At 38.9% G+C, this 16,207-nt stretch overlaps 1 long non-coding RNA gene across 1 annotated transcript; it reads left to right on the forward strand.

The window, feature by feature from the left end:
- The first annotated feature begins 1,777 nt into the window (after positions 1 to 1,777).
- On the forward strand, positions 1,778 to 11,399 carry LOC120224463. The gene is made up of 3 exons (XR_005526573.1): positions 1,778 to 2,086; positions 10,449 to 10,506; positions 11,115 to 11,399. It is a non-coding gene; the product is annotated as an uncharacterized LOC120224463 (long non-coding RNA).
- The last annotated feature ends 4,808 nt before the right edge of the window (positions 11,400 to 16,207 follow it).

Raw genomic sequence — 16,207 nt, forward strand, 5'->3', positions numbered from 1 at the left:
ATGGCTCGTAAAATTCTGTCATATGTATTAAACCACGCCCCCAAAGCCCTGGGAGATTCGAAGACTGTTTTACCAAGAAGCTTTTAATTTTATAGGGGAGCTATATTAGCCTGTTAAGGCTACCATAACAAAAGACCACAGACTGAGTGGCCTAAAAAACAGCAATTTATTTTCTTTCATGTCTTCAGGCTAGAAATCTAACATTAAGGTGTCAGTGGGGTTCTTTTCTCCTAAGACCTTTCTCCTGGGCTTGCAAAGGGCTACCTTCTTACTGTGTTCTCATAGGATCTTTTCTGTATATGGGGACATTCATGGTGTCCCTTCCTTTTCCTAAAAGGACATGAGTCCTTTTGGTTAGGACCCCTCCCTTATGACCTCATTTAGTCTTAATTACCTATTTAGAGACTTCATCTCCACATAGAATCACATGGGGGGTTAGGGCTTCGATATATGGATTTTGGTAGGACATAATTCAGTCCGTAACAGGAGCTAAGAAATGTGCACAAGCATCTTCAATATATTTAGTGTGTTTTCTAAAAATGCTATGGTAATTAGGAGACAGGAAAAGTTTCAGAATCTTCTAGAGTGTGAACATGAGTTATATCATCCCTAAAGTGAAGTGGGGACACCCTAATGACATTCATAAACTTTCCAATTCGAAACTCCCAAGAATCACTGGAAATATGATCAAAATAGATTTCACCAATCTGACAAACTGTCAGCCCTGAGAGTAGGCAGGTTTTCCTGGGTGGAGGCAGAGCGGTGAGGGCACCACCTGCTGTGGGCACCACCTGGGCAAAGCAGAAACAGACATGGCGGCCATGTTCAGAGAATGGTGAGCAGTGCAGTTCGGTGAGAACACAGAGGGCCCTCGGGGAGGCAGTGAGAATGACACCTAATTGGCAATCATACGGAGTCTTGGAAGTCATTCTGAGGATATCATACCCAAAAGTGCCAATGATAGTATTTGCAGCTTTTGAGCAGGAAGGGAATACAGTTAAAGGGATCCTCAAGGATTTTTGTCTCACAGAGGAAAGGAAACTGGACTGCAAGGTGAGTTAGGCAGAGGAGGAGACAAGGTGAACAATTGGCATCCCCCAGTGCTAACGGAGCCAATGGAAGCACTCACAATGCAGCCACAGAACAGTTGTCCCTGCCAAGCTTCAAACCTACCTTGTTTATGTTTATGATACATTTTGTTCCTTTGGGGGAAAAAAAAAAAAAAAGAAAAGAAAGCAAGGTTTCCTGGAAGGGCAAGAAAGAAGCTCTGATTACTGAGTAGCTCTCCAATGCCACTTGTTCTACATTTATCTCATTTCATTATATAAATAAAATTTTGAGGTTCATTATGTGACTCTTATTTCATGAGACTGTTAAAGTGAGGCTGAGAAGGCCCATGGTCACCACACTAGTTGTGAGGATTTCTATACAGGTTCTCTAATCCTGCCTGCTCCAAGGAGCGAGGGTTTGGCAAAGCAGGGTACCAAAGTTCTAGTGTTCTGATACCAAGCAGTTGACATCACTGGTTAATAATGGAAGAGCAGACCTTTTAGGAGCAAGGTGACAACGTCAGGAACAGAAGAGGTAGGAGTATGAAGACTTTACAATGTTACCGGGCATTGGAGATAGGCAGACATCCAGACAAAAGCTGACAGTACTCAGTCTTTATTGCATCACCTGGCCCCTTCACATCATCCTGCCCCTTCAAGCAGCCCCGCCTCTCTCTTATTTCACCCGTTGGCATAGTCTCGCCCCTCATATCACTCCACCCCTTCATCTAGACTCGCTTTTTCACACAGCCTCGACCTTCTGTGTCGCCCCGTCATGTTGCATCAGGATCCCCGGCTTTCAAGTCTTGACATCTCTAACAGATGTAACAGAAGATCATGGTAGGGTATCATGTCAGGTCCTGTGGCTCCCTGCCTTAGGAGGTTACCTGAAGGTGAAGCTTAAGAACAACAGGAAATAAACTTTTCTAATTCAAATGTGCATCAAGTAAGACAATGAGAAAACAAATGATTGTGCATCTATTTTGCCTAAAAAATAGCTCATCCGGCTTCAGGAAGAGGGACACATAACTCCACAGGTACCATAGGAAATAGACTTATGATATTTATTGTATCAGATAGAATTTATCGTAGATTTAAAATGCATTTATATTATGGCCAAATGGATTAAGGCTGACATATGAGTGAAGTAATTTAGACAAAGCAGGCTATTTAAAATAAATTTGAAGATTTTAAGACTTACTGTTTTATTTATCAATAAAAATTACTTACGAATTTAACAAAAAGGAATCAAGATTTTTTAAACTTTTTAAATTGTTTAACTTTTTGTTTATTTATTCATTTATTTATTTGGAGAGAGAAAAAGCAGAAGCAGGGGAGGGGCAGAGAGAGAGAGAGAGAGAGATTCCCATGCAGGCTCCGCACTGTCAGCACAGAACCCGACAGGGGGCTGGATCTCTCAACCAACCCACCATGAGATCATTAACAAAGCCAAAGTTAAGAAACAGATGCTTAACTGACTGAGCCACACAGACACCCCTACCACTTTTTAAGCTAATACCAAAATAGTCCTATTACCTTCTTGTCCTAGATTGTATTTATTTTCCAGGTGAATGGAAATACAATCCAGGGCTTGTGATCACAATGTCAGGACCTGAAATGCCATGACTGAGATAGCCACAGTGGCTTTTATGAGTCAAATTTAATTATTTGTGCTTATTTAGAACAGAGAGAGTTACTTTCTTCTGAGATGTGGTGGGTTCTTTTACACTCTTTCCTTTTTGAAAGCTTCTTAGTCCAATGAGGTTATTATTTATTGAATATATGCTTCCCAGTGTTACTGTGAATGAGGCAAATTTAAAATATGCTGTTTTAAAACTCATTCTTTAGCATATTAGTACATGCACAAATACACATCCATATCAAATTTCTGTCTCTGGGAATGAATCCTAGTTTAAATATGTACCGTTCTATGGTATTCATAAGTTATTTGTAGGTTATTGGAAATGAAATAATATTTAAGTATGGTAATACATATGTTTGTTTACTTGAATATTCTAATATTGAAGTTTGGAGAAATTAAATCTAAAATAAAACAAAAGTATAATAGACACGACAGAAAACAGACTTGACATAGAAAGTACAACGTTGGATCTTAATGACAATAGAGAAAATGTATATATAGTATGAGTTTTCTAGGAAGTAATTTCCAAGTATGGTAGAAGCACACAAAAACAGGTGTTTCTCATGCTTCTTTAAGTCAGCCTTGGGGAAACCTTCACTTATGAGAACTGGGTCTTGTTAAAGTTGTAAGAAAGTATGTCTTTGACACTTTGTGTTTTGAGAGAAAATAAAAGTATTCATGGATTGATTTACCAAGTTAGGCTTCTTAAAGAAAAGAAATTAAAGTGATTTTCTTTTTTTTTTTTTTAAGTTTTTAAGTTAACCTATTTCTTTTGAGAGAGAGAGAGAGAGAGAGAGCATGTGAGCTGGGCAATAGGCAGAGAGAGACAGAGAGAGCATCCCAAGGCTCTGCACTGATGCTGGGCTTGACCTTATAAACCATGAGATCATGACTTGAGCCAAAATCAAGAGTTAGATGCTCAACCGATGGAGCCACCTGGGCAATTTTCTTTTTACATGAAGAACAATGTTATTCAAAGTTTGAAAACAATCTACTGAAGGAAGGAAGTGGAAGTAGAAGAATCGAGTGATGATGGATCGGCAGATAACAAGAAACAGAAGTAATTCCCATTGAATATACATCTTTGGGGATGATGTGCTATCATTCAGGTTATAAATCCACAAAAATCCAAAAAAAAGCTCTGACCAAAGTGTCATTCTAAGGCAGAGTGCAATGTAAAGAAGAGAACACAGGTTCTGGAATAAGACAGTCTGAGTTTACAGCCCATCTTCTTATCATTTAAACAGTTTATACCTCCATTTTCTTATCTTTAAAATGGGGGCAACAATAGTATGGGTATTAGTATTATATTAATTAATGCTTGTTAAGCAATGAAAACATTGCTTTAGTCAGTTTTGCTATTTTGATATTAATTCATACTGCAACATTGATGCATATATTTATGCCCAGGTCATGATCTCATAGTTCCTGGGTCTGAACCCTGCATCAGACTCTGGGCTGACAGCACAAAGCCCGAAGCCTGCTTCAGATTCTGTGTCTCCCTCTCTCTCAATCCCTCTCCCCACTTGCTCTCTGTCTGTCTCTCTCAAAAAGTGAATAAACATTTAAATAAATAAAATAAAAGCATATATATAATTATAATCATAAAGATTATAATTATAATTTTATATATAATTATAATCATAAAGATTATAATTATAATTTTATATATAAATATAATTTCTGGGAACTGGTTTCAGAAACATACACTGAAGTTATTTTAAATTAAATTAATCCAAACCATGGCATATCAATCTATATAGCTTTCATTTGTTACTTAAAAAATCCACTCTCCTTATTTGATTTTAATCTTTATTTAAAAAATAACATATTAAATATTATTGGCCCCTTACCATGGGTATTGTGCTATGACATAGGAAGGTAGTTTCAAAAACAACTGGACTTCACTTCTTTATATATAGGGTTAGGGATATTTGGAAAGTCAACATGGACTCTTTTAGGTCATTCACCTTTTAGAATGTAGTATATGACTTTAGCACACTAAATGATACGCTAGTGGCCTACTCCATGAAAATAAGAGAAAGTTCATAGTGATAAATGCCTACATTAAGACTACAGAAAGATATCAAATAAACAACCAGGCTTTTCACCTCAAGGGACTAGAAAAAGAAAACCAAGCTAAATGTAAAGTTAGCAGAAGGAAGGAAATAACACAGATGCGATTGGAAATAAATCAAAAAGAGGCCAGAAAAACAATAGAAAAGACACAAACCCTGACAATTGTTTTTTTTGATAGATAAACAGAATTGATTAACTGTTAGCTATACTAACAAAAAAAGACAGAAGACTCAAATAAGTAAAATCAGAAATGAGAGAGAAGACATTGTGACTGATACTACAGAAGAGAACTACAAGACATTACTATGATCGGCCATACACCAAGAAATTGGATAACCTGGAAGAAATGGATACATTCCTAGAAAGGTACAACCTACCAAGACTGAATCATGAAGAAATAGAAAATCTGAACAGACCTCTAATGAGCAAGGAGATTGACTCGATAATCAAAATCTCTTAACAAAGAAAAACCCAGCATGTTAATGGCTTTACTGGTAAATTCTACCATTATTTAAAGAATTAATGCCAATCCTTCTCAGACTCTTCCAAAACAAAAAAGAAAGAAAGAAAAGGGAACACTTCCAAACTTATTTTCTGAGATTAACAAATTTAAGAAATCATTTACCTTTCATGATAAAATCTCTCAACAAACTAGATGTACAAAAATGTACCTCAACCTAATATAGAACATATATGACAATTCTACAGGTAACGTCATACTCAACAGTTAGACCAGGAACAAGACAAGGATGGCCAATATCACCACTTTTACTCAACATAGTACTACAAGTCTTATCTAGAGCAGTTAGTCAAGACAAAAATAAGGCATCCAAATTATAAAACAAGAAGTAAAATAGTCTCTTTTTTTTTTTACAGATGACATGCTCTTACATGTAAAAAAAACCTGAAAACTTCACTAAAACACTATTGGAACTAATCAACAAATGCAGACAATTTTGCAGGTTACAAAATCAATGTACTAAAATCAGCTGTGTTTCTATATGCTTGCAACAACCTACCACAAAGAAAAACTACAAAAACAATCCCCTTTACCATAACATCACAAAGAATAAAATACATAGGTATAAATTTAAGTAAGGAGATCAAAGACCTGTACACTGTAAACTACAGCACACTGATGAAAGAAATTGAGGAAGACACAAATAAATGGAAAGATATCTCATGTTTGTGAACGGGAAGAATTAATTTTGCTAACATGTCCATATTGCCCAAAGTAATCTACAGCTTCAAAGCAATCTCTATCCAAATTCCATTATATTTTCTCAAAGAAATGGAAAAGCAACCCCAAAATTCATGAAACAATCCTAAAAGCCAAAGCATCTTCGGAAAGCAGAACAAAGCTGATGGTATCATACATTCTGATTTTAAACTATAACTCCCAAGCTATGATAATGAAAATAGTATGATAGTGGCATAAAAAGACACAGACCAATGGAATATAATAGAGAGGCTAGACATAAACCATTACATATATACACATGCAAAAGAATGAAAATGGACCCCTATCTTACACCATTTACAAAAATTAACTTACAATGAATTAAAGACTTATATGTAGGGGCGCCTGAGTGGCTCAGTCTGTTAAGCATCTGACTCTTGGTTTTATCTCAGATCATGAGATGATGGTTGTGAGACAGAGCCCCACATCAGGCACTTTTCCGACAGTGAAGAGCCTGCTTGGGTTTATTTTTCTCCTTCTCTCTCTGCCCCGCCCCCCCGTCCCCCCCCCCCAGCTCATGCACTCACTCTCTCTCTCTCAAAATAAATAAATACACTTTAAAAAATAAAGAACTGAAACCTTAAAACTTCTAGAAGAAAACAGGGCAAAATATCCGTAGCATTGATCTTGCAATGATTTTTTTGTGTGTGTGCTGTGACACCATAAGCATAGACAACAAAGTAGAAACAAAACAACAACAAAAAAAAATAGGGCTTCACCAAACTACAAAAACTTCTGTACAGCAAAGGAAGCAATCAACACTGTGAAAAGGCAATATATGGAATAGTAGAAAATATTTGCAAACCATACATATGATAAAGGTTTAATATACAAAATATATAAGAAACTTGTATATCCCAATGGCAAGAAGACAAACAACACAATTTAAAAATAGTCCGGGGACGCCTAGGTGGCTCAGTCAGTTAAGCATCCATCTTTGGCTCAGGTCATGATCTCTCAGTTTGCAGGTTCAAGCCTTGCGTCAGGCTATTTGCTGACAGCTCAGAGCCTGGAGCCTGCTTCAGATTCTGTGTCTGCCTCTCTCTCTTCCCCTACCCCACTCATGCTCTGTCTCTCTCTGAAAAACAAATAAACCTTAAAAATTTTAGAATAAAAATGGTCCAAAATCCTGAATAGACATTAACTTGTACAAAAAAAGATATACACATGACCAATAGGTATAGGAAGTTGTCAGGGAAATGCAAGACAACACCATAATGAGAAATTACTAAAATGGCTTTCATAGAAGACAACAGATAACAAGTGTTGGCAAAATATTATAGAAAATGGAATCTTTGTACACACTGTTGGTGGGAACGTAAACTGCAACAGCCAATATGGAAAACAGTATGGAATGCCCCCACCCAAAATACAAAATAGACCTATCGTATGATACAGCATTCCACTTCTGGCTAAATATCCAAAGGAAGCAAAATCAGTATCTCAAAGATAATCTACATCCCCATGTTCATCACAGCATTATTTACAATAGCCAAGATAAAGGACAACTGAATTGTCCATTGATGTTTGAATGGATAAAGAATGTGTGTGTGTGTGTGTGTGTGTGTGTGTGTGTGTTATTCAGCTCTGGAGATGAGGGAAATCCTGCCATTTGCTATAACATGGATGAGTCTTGAAGATATTAAGCCAAGTGAAAATACTCAGATAAAGAAAGACAGATATTATATCTCACTCAGACATGGAATCTTTAAGAAAGTCAAATTCTGGGGCACCTGGGTGGCTCAGTCGGTTAAGTGTCCAACTTTGGCTCAGGTCATGATCTCAGGGGCTCGTGGGTTCGAGCCTCGCATCGGGCTCTGTGCTGACAGCTGGCTCAGAGCCTGGAGCCTGTTTCAGATTCTGTGTCTCCCTCTCTCTGACCCTCCCCTGCTCACACGGTCTCTCTCTCTCTCAGAAACAAATAAAAAAACATTAAAAAAATAAAAAATAATCAAATTCATAGAAACAGAATAGAATAATGATTACTCTGGGTTTTGGGAGATGCTGGGCAAAGGGTACAGAAATTCAGTTATAACAAAATAAGCTGTGGGGACCTAGTGTGCACCATGGTGACTATAACTAATAATAAAGTGTTACGTATTTGAAATTTGCTAAGACAGTAGACTTTAAGGGTTCTCACCAAAAATGAACAAAGAAACAAAAAAGTTACCTGTGTGAGTTGATGGATATGTTAATTAACCTGACTGTGGTAATCATATCACAAAATATTTGTGTAAATTGTCATATTTTATACCTTAAATATATACAATTTTATCAGTTATGCCTCAGTAAAGCTGAAAAATCTCCACCAAATTAAGGACCACCTGAAAAATAATTTAATACAATACTTTTTTTTAAGTACAAGAAATAGTTGAAGCCTAGAGAACTACAAAGCCTTGAAAATAAGTATTTTATTATTTTCCCTTTTTCTTCTACAACCTACTAGTCCCAATTAAAGAAGGAACTAAATAAGAGACAATAATCGCTGCCATTGTCTTACCACAAAGTAGAAGGACATCTACAAAATGACTCTTGACTGTTCGGTTTTCTAATCTGTTCTGTGCCTACCTCATCAATCATAGGACCCCAGACTTTTTTAGATGAAAGAGACTAGAGAGATTGCCTCATACATTTTTTTCTCTCCTCCAGCAATTTGTGAGGACAACATCAGCTTCCTCATATTTGTAGTTAACATTCTAAACGAGACACTGGTGGACCAAACCTGTCCTATGATATTAGTTTTGCTATATGCAAATTACAAACAGCATGCCATAGATTTAATAGCTGAGATTTTCTAACATTATGGAATATTTACGTGGACTATAGATTTAATATATTTCATTAAGAGTAACTTTGAACAATTTTATTAAATTCATCATTTTGTATTTATTGAAAGCCTACTGTGTGCTAGACACTAGGCATAGAAGAAAAATGAGCAAACTACAGCCTCAGTGTTCAGGCTGCATGTAATTCGATGGTGAACAGAAATGCACAAATAGATAACACAATGTGGTGATGGCAATACGGTGTGTATGATAGCGTCATGTATAGGAAAATCACAGTGTTCACAACACTCTTTGATTGCTTACTGTGTGCAGAGCACTGGTCTAAGCTCTTCATATGTATGAATAATTCAGTCTTCCAGACAATCCCAAGAAGTAGGTATTGTTTTTCACCCCCATTTTGTATATGAAGTTACTGAGGGGCAAAGATGTGAAGTGACCTGCCTAAGGTCACACAGCTAGTAAATGGCAGGGCCAGTATTCAAACACAGAGTCTTACTCAGAAGCTTCTCAGGAAGAACTGAAGAGCATCTAAGCCAGGTGAGTTAAGCTTTGAGTTAGAAGAGGTGGGCACAGGGAATGGGAACAGAACATTCCAGGTCGAAAATGCAGCTTGGAAGAACATTGGCAGTGAAATCAAGCACTGGTAGGACCAGAGGACGGCAATTCAGTGTTGCCGAAAACAGAGAGCAAAGCAGATGGGTGTGGAAGATCAGGCTAGTGGGGAGGATGGGCTGTGACCACCATGTTGTGCATGTGCCCTTTCACCAGAAGAGCCAGCTCTCCCAAATTGTGTTTCTTGGTTGTTTTTTGATGCCAGAGCTCTGGCATCAGGTAACTTGAGGAAAGTCTCCTAAATACATTTAAACAGGGTCTCTTTCAGCAAGATGTGGTGGTCTTTAAAGAAGGAATCTCTAAGAGATGCACCTTTCAGCCTTCCCCATAGCACTGGGACCACTGAAGTTTATGTTACACAGTAAGTTGTGACTGCCTCTCAAAGCCCACTGTGGGAGTGCCATGCCAACAGCAAGGATTTGTCGAGTGAACTGGACAGAGAAGGGCAGACTTGGGGAGCCTGTAGGGAATTTGGATTTGAAAAAGCCAAAGCAGGAGGTAGGGAAACTACTAAAAACTGTGTGGTGCTAAGTAAAATTGTTTCTAATACCTTTGTACCTCCTTTTCTCCCCCTCCTGTAGCTTCGTTCATCCTCTTCAAATTCAAGACAACTATTTTGTTTGACTATTATTTCCAGCTAACTTATGGACACTATTTAGCTCTATGTCTAGAATATGGGGAATTATTATAAAAGTTTCATGTTGGGGCTCCTGGGTGGCTCAGTCAGTTAAGCGTCTGACTTTGGCTCAGGTCATGATCTCATGGTTCGTGGGTTCGAGCCCTGTGTCGGGCTCTGTGCTGACAGCTAGCTCAGAGCCTGGAGCCTACTTCAAATTCTGTGTCTCCCACTCTCTCTGCCCCTCCTTGGCTCTTGCTCTGTCTCTGTCTCTGTCTCTCTCTCTCATAAATGAATAAACATTAAAATAAAATAAAATAAAATAAAATAAAATAAAATAAAATAAATAAAATATAAAACAAAATTTAAAAAATGAAAGTCTGTGTTAGATGCCAAAGGCTTATGGATATTTCTTTTAATACAGGCTCCTGAAGACTGAAATATCTTCAAGATCCAAAAGAATAAACTGCAACGGTAGAGAGGTAGAAGAAGGAGCTGATACCTTGGGAAAATACGAAGCAAATAACACCAGATGCACAGACACCTGCTGAGTTTAGTGATAGGTTTGCCCTTGTTTTGAAGACACTTCATTTGGATGAGACCCATAGAGGTTTTATTTCTCTAGTGGTGTAAAATGTGGAAGATCAGACTTGTAGCAAATGTTGCAGGGGTCATGACTTGGTTTTGGGAGTATTCTACAGGACCCAGATGAAAGTGAAAGACAGGAGCTAAATATTACGACTAGAATTAGGAAAACGTCTTTATAGACCTTGTGGGCTTTAATGTTAATCATGAAATGCGATAGCCACTCGCATTTCCCTTCAGTTCTTGAGAGTAAAGGCCGCAGTCCCCAGGGGAAATTCTGGTATATCTGGAGGCAGTGGAAGTTTATCAGCAAATATATATTAGGACACTAAATTGCAAAATGTCTAACATAAGGAAGAAATCTAGGGCCAACATGTATATTAGCATAATTGGTGTATACACATAAACAGAGGACAAGGAAAGCATATACAGACTCCGCAATGAAAAAAAATGAGAAATGAGTTTCGTTTTCTTCTAAAACTTTTTTTTTTTTTACTTTCTGCAGAAAGTTTAGCGTTTCCTGAATAAGAAGTCATGTGGCTGTGCATTTTTACTGAAACAGGTAGCTTTTTCCAGCAGTTTGGAGCTACAACCCAGAAAGATTTTCTTCTGCTGTCAGTTTTGGCTCTAGGCATTTCAAAATTAATAGACTGGGTCGAGTGAAGGGCATATTTGCAGACTGTGTTGGATAAAAGTGAACATAAATACATAAATATGCTGCTACCAAATGACTACAAGAAGACATTTAAAAGGAGATGGAATTTTTTAAAATCCTGGGACAATAAAGTAATTGGATTGACTGTGAGAAAATACGCACTGCCTCTTGTTTGTAATCTCTAACAGGTTCGATTTTATTTGTATTATCCGTGATGGGATTTTTGTTCTTGGGCTAACCACGTGCAATGCTCACTTTGCTTCATGGCTCTCCACAATACCATTCACGTGATGACACTCCAGCTAAAAAAGGCGTCCCCAGTGGCTTATATTAATTTGTGTATGAGAGCATAAATGCTTCTGGTAGATAGTACCAAGGAACAATTATTTTGACAACTTTTTAAAAATTGCTGGTTGTAGTGGAAAATTGATTGGAACAACAAAGGATAAAGAGCCATGCCTGGCAACCTGAATGCTGACAGCGGATCCCACAAAAGGCTCTAACTGGTTTTAAAACATCATGGCATCTGAATAATTTGAAGAAATGTGTGTTATCAACAGTGTACCTCCATCATATCATCCGTCGTAAATACACGATTTATGTCTTTAAATATATCTCAGTGTGTGTCAGCAGAAGGAAACATTGGGAAACTTGAAACAGCCCAACATAGTCCCCCCACATCCATTTCAATGAAGAATATTGCATTTATCTGTTGTTATTTCTCAAAACATGGAGAGAAACATTTGAATCCTGAAAAATAGTCCAAAACCGCTTAGAGTTGTTTGCTTTAGAAGCAGGGGCCAGCTTCCTGGGCCCTGGGGGGTCAGCAAAGTCACACAGAAGAGGAACCACCTTTCGTTCAATGCTCTGGGGACACCATTTTGAAATTCTTAATAATTTTATCTTTGATTTTTGTGTTTTCCTATGTGGAATGGGATCATGGAGCATGTGCTGAGGGCTTGGAGTCTCTCCTCCTGTGTGGTCCCACCTCCCCCTGGGGTGGGTTCTTGGCTGCCACTTCCCCCTCCCCTGCTCTCTGTCCCAGCAGGGGCCTGGGCTTGGGCAGGATGGGACCCCTGGCAGATGTGGGGACTGTATTCCCCTCACAATTGTCCCTGTGTGTCCAACAAAGCACGGTTTGGAATACCGAAGAAAACATGACATTGCCAGATTAAGAGACAGAGAGAAAGAGATTGGCCACAGAAGCAAAGAACTTTTTTTTTTTTTTAATGTGGGGTGCCGCATTTTCATTTTGTACTGTCCCTATCATTTTTGTAGCTAGTCTTGATTTAGGATGCATGTCTGTATAAACAGATTATGACTAATATTAGGTGCGATCCAATACTACCTCTATTATACCACCCACCAAGCACATATTTGTGGTAAATGAGTGATCCCCAGTAACTCTGATAACCATGGCAAGGCTTGGGCGGTGGATTGTTACTCAGGAAATGTGGCTGGTGAGGAAAAAAGACTTGCAGTGACTCTCAGCTAGCTCCTGTGGTTTCCACATGGTCACAGGGACCTTAGCCCCCACGGTCCTGGGTGATGACAGCACAAGCTTGAAGGTTTCTCTGGAGCCACCCTGGTGCTTGGGCTCTGGGGTGGCTCCCAGGGTAATCGTGGGGATGGTAAATGGTGATCCCATACCTACTCAGTGACTTCTCTTCAGTCCAACAATGAAGGAGAAGGTGGTGAAGACAAAAAAGGGGGGGCAGTTTTTCCTCTCAATTCTCAATCTTTAAAACAGATGTTTTTGTTTGTTTCCTTCTTTTCACCCTTAAATATGATATTGATTCGGGATGCAGGATATGGGGGTGTCTAATGTAAGGTTCTCCTATGGGTGTAAGATTGTCACCTGAGATGGATTCAATAGGTTCTATCCCACATTGCTCTCCTTTGACTTTGGGTCCCTTGGGGTGATATTAACAGGTAGACTCCCTTTGTTCTTCCTCCCCATATTCTCTCCATCCTGTATCTTTCAATCCTTTCTGGGCTTTCCTAGAAGGTGACTAAACCTTTTAAAACTCTTTTACTTTTCATTTCTCATGCATTTGTTTTGCTCTTTTCTTCTTTTGGGACCGCTGTCCTATATTTCAATGGCCTTGGCATTAGCTATTACAGGATATAGTGAAACGCACATCTGAGGCTAACCCACATGTCATTTAATTTGATAATTTAGCAGTACATTAAAAATTAAAGCAGCATTTTATGTGTGTGAAACAGTTATCCTTGGATTTCTCTTTATCCTAATCAGAGGAGGGCATTTCTAGGATTGTAGGGTTCCGTTGTCTAAGTTTTCTGGAAGAAAGAAGTCTGCCAGGCCATTTTTAATTGTCCGTGGTTTTGTTAATATTAATGTTAAGTGTTTATGCTCCCACTGAGGTATTCAAAGTCATTTCTTTGAAGCTCACATAATCATAGCCATAATGGGATGACTCTAACTGTCTGTTTTTTCAATACGCGTCCCTTTCGTGGACCACATGGCTCAGATAGGCAGAAGACAAGGCTTCTCCATATCATTCTTAAACACAGCAGGAGTAATACAGACTGCCTCCCTGCAGGCTTGCTCTCTGATTAACCTCAATTCAGGGATCTGCAGGAAAACAGGGTCATGCAGCCTTAAATTCTGATCAAATTCAGCAGCACACTGTCCTTGAACTGTTTGTTCTACCAGGAGAGAAACAAACATAATTTAAAAGTCCCTTCTCCCTAACCTCCCCATCCTGACCAAAGCACCCCATTCCACGTACAGGGAGTAACCAGTTGGACAGATTTCCCAGTTCAGGAAGTCTTGGTTCTGATTTCATGTTTCTACCCAGAGAACAAAATCCCGCTGCAATTCCCCTAGCAGCGTGGTGCGTTGTTATTACGGTCTCCAGATGCCCACGTTCTGGACCAGCAGCACAACCCCAACATAAAAGAGAATCCCGAGGAAATGGGAAGCTATCTTGCTATAATTAACCCTGGACTCTGTATTGGACAATACAGATAAACATTTACAGAAGTGTTTTCGCGTGTGCCTGATTTACTTGCATATTTCACGCTTCATGAAAATTATACGTAATTTAATAAAAAGCACATTTCCAACAGGGAAAAAACACTTTTCTGAAAATCCATCTTGTCTTAACTCTGCATCGCGTCTTATATACAAATTAGAACATCGTGCACAATACCTGTGACTTGTTCTAACAGTTTAGATCTGAAAAGCCTGGTAATTATACCTTTGGTTTGGAATCTGAATATATCTATAGCATAGAATACCCCCTCCCTTTATAGATTGCTGGCAGGATTTGCTTTTCACTTTGGGGAGAAATCTATTCTTCGTAGAATATTCCCACACATGTCTGTGTCTATTTCTCAGAGCAGTGCCACAAAGGATATGACCCCTTTGCCCCCGGTCACCTTTCATGGTGCTGAATCGCCTTGGACGTCGGTGCCAGTCAGCACGATTTGATTTGCTATGGTAAGAATAAGATTATATCTAACAGACGATGTCATTTCCAGGTTCAATAGGCACAGATTTAAAACTAGTCCTCTCTTTGACCCTCTGGGTTCTCTTGAACTCTTGCACCTTCTTTGACAGTGTTTGTGAATGAGCGAATTCATGACAATTCAAGGTTATTTTAATGATAATAGCGCCGCGGTGACAAAGGAAGGAGGAAGGGCTAGCCGGCCGGGCTCTGGTGCTCCTTCACCGTAGCGACTTCCTTCCTGACAGACTGACTGCGGAGTGAATTCCTGTTGATGGTCAAAAGCTGAGAGCACTTGTGTGTCGGCAACAGTGCCGCGGCTACTGATCTGCGAACATGACATGCCTCAGAATAGCGCATCGCCATGGCAACAACAAACAGGGGGCTCAATTCCATTAGCGGCGGTGACTCAGTGAGCCCCGCAGATAATGCGCGGGGCCTGGCCAACTGCCCACAAAGGCTTCTGTGAAAGTTCTGATGCATTCGCTGCGGCTTGTTATGTCTGCTTAAGTCTAAATTCTCTCTTTGGTTACTTGATTCCTTGTAGGGACGGTTATTTGTTTAAAAAAAAAAATCCTTAAAATCCCACTGAAAAGTCCACTCTCAGGAGCACACGTTTGGGGCTACTTTCTGCTTATTTAAACATTCTCACCGTTCCCACTGCTACATATTTTATTATTATATTATTATTTCTTGCATTACTTTAATTTTTTAATATGTTGTTGTTCCCTAAAACACAAGCGATGGGGAGTTAAAAAGAATTTACACAGCACTTAACTTGAAATGATTTTTGTTGCCAAAACATCTAGAATGAGTTTAAAGTTGACAACGTTCTGCCTTGAGGTCAGTGATTATCAAGACTTTTTTTTAAAGATGAGAGGTCCTGGTGGAAGGGAGAAAGTAGCTGAGTCTTTTGATATATTCAGTGCAGTTGAAGGACGATTGGTTGGAGAGAAGATTTAAAGAAGGTGGACGTTTTCAGAATTACTTTAAATGTCGGAAACGAGTAGCTTTAAATGATCTCCTATTAATGTCCTTGCCTTCCCAAATGCTAAACTCAAAAGGGTTAAGGTCTTTTTTCAAAGAAAACTCTGAGCGACTGAGTAAATAACTTGCCTTATTTTTTTATTTTTTTATTTTTTACCAAGCACTGGCAGGGTGAGAAATAAAATAGGCCTGTGGAACTCATAAGAATATGCCATCCACTTTTGTAATTCCTGGGCCGGATGTTCTTTCTCAGTGCCTCCCTTTTCTTGACCCTCCTGCTGTGTGTAGCAAGCTCTCATCCTGGGAACTTAGTCTGCAACACAGCCATATGCAATCTGGCCATGGGGTAGATAAAACACAATGGTGGACACATGTATTATTCATGGCCAGATGAGAAATCAAGATACTCAGGTCCTGCTACCAAAGAAAGATGCACTTGATGAACCTCTGGGAGTATCTACTTTTATGATTAAGACAAAAAGT

Source organism: Hyaena hyaena, unplaced genomic scaffold, assembly GCF_003009895.1.
Source record: "Hyaena hyaena isolate Hyena2069 unplaced genomic scaffold, ASM300989v1 scaffold_1172, whole genome shotgun sequence".
Lineage (NCBI taxonomy): Eukaryota > Metazoa > Chordata > Mammalia > Carnivora > Hyaenidae > Hyaena > Hyaena hyaena.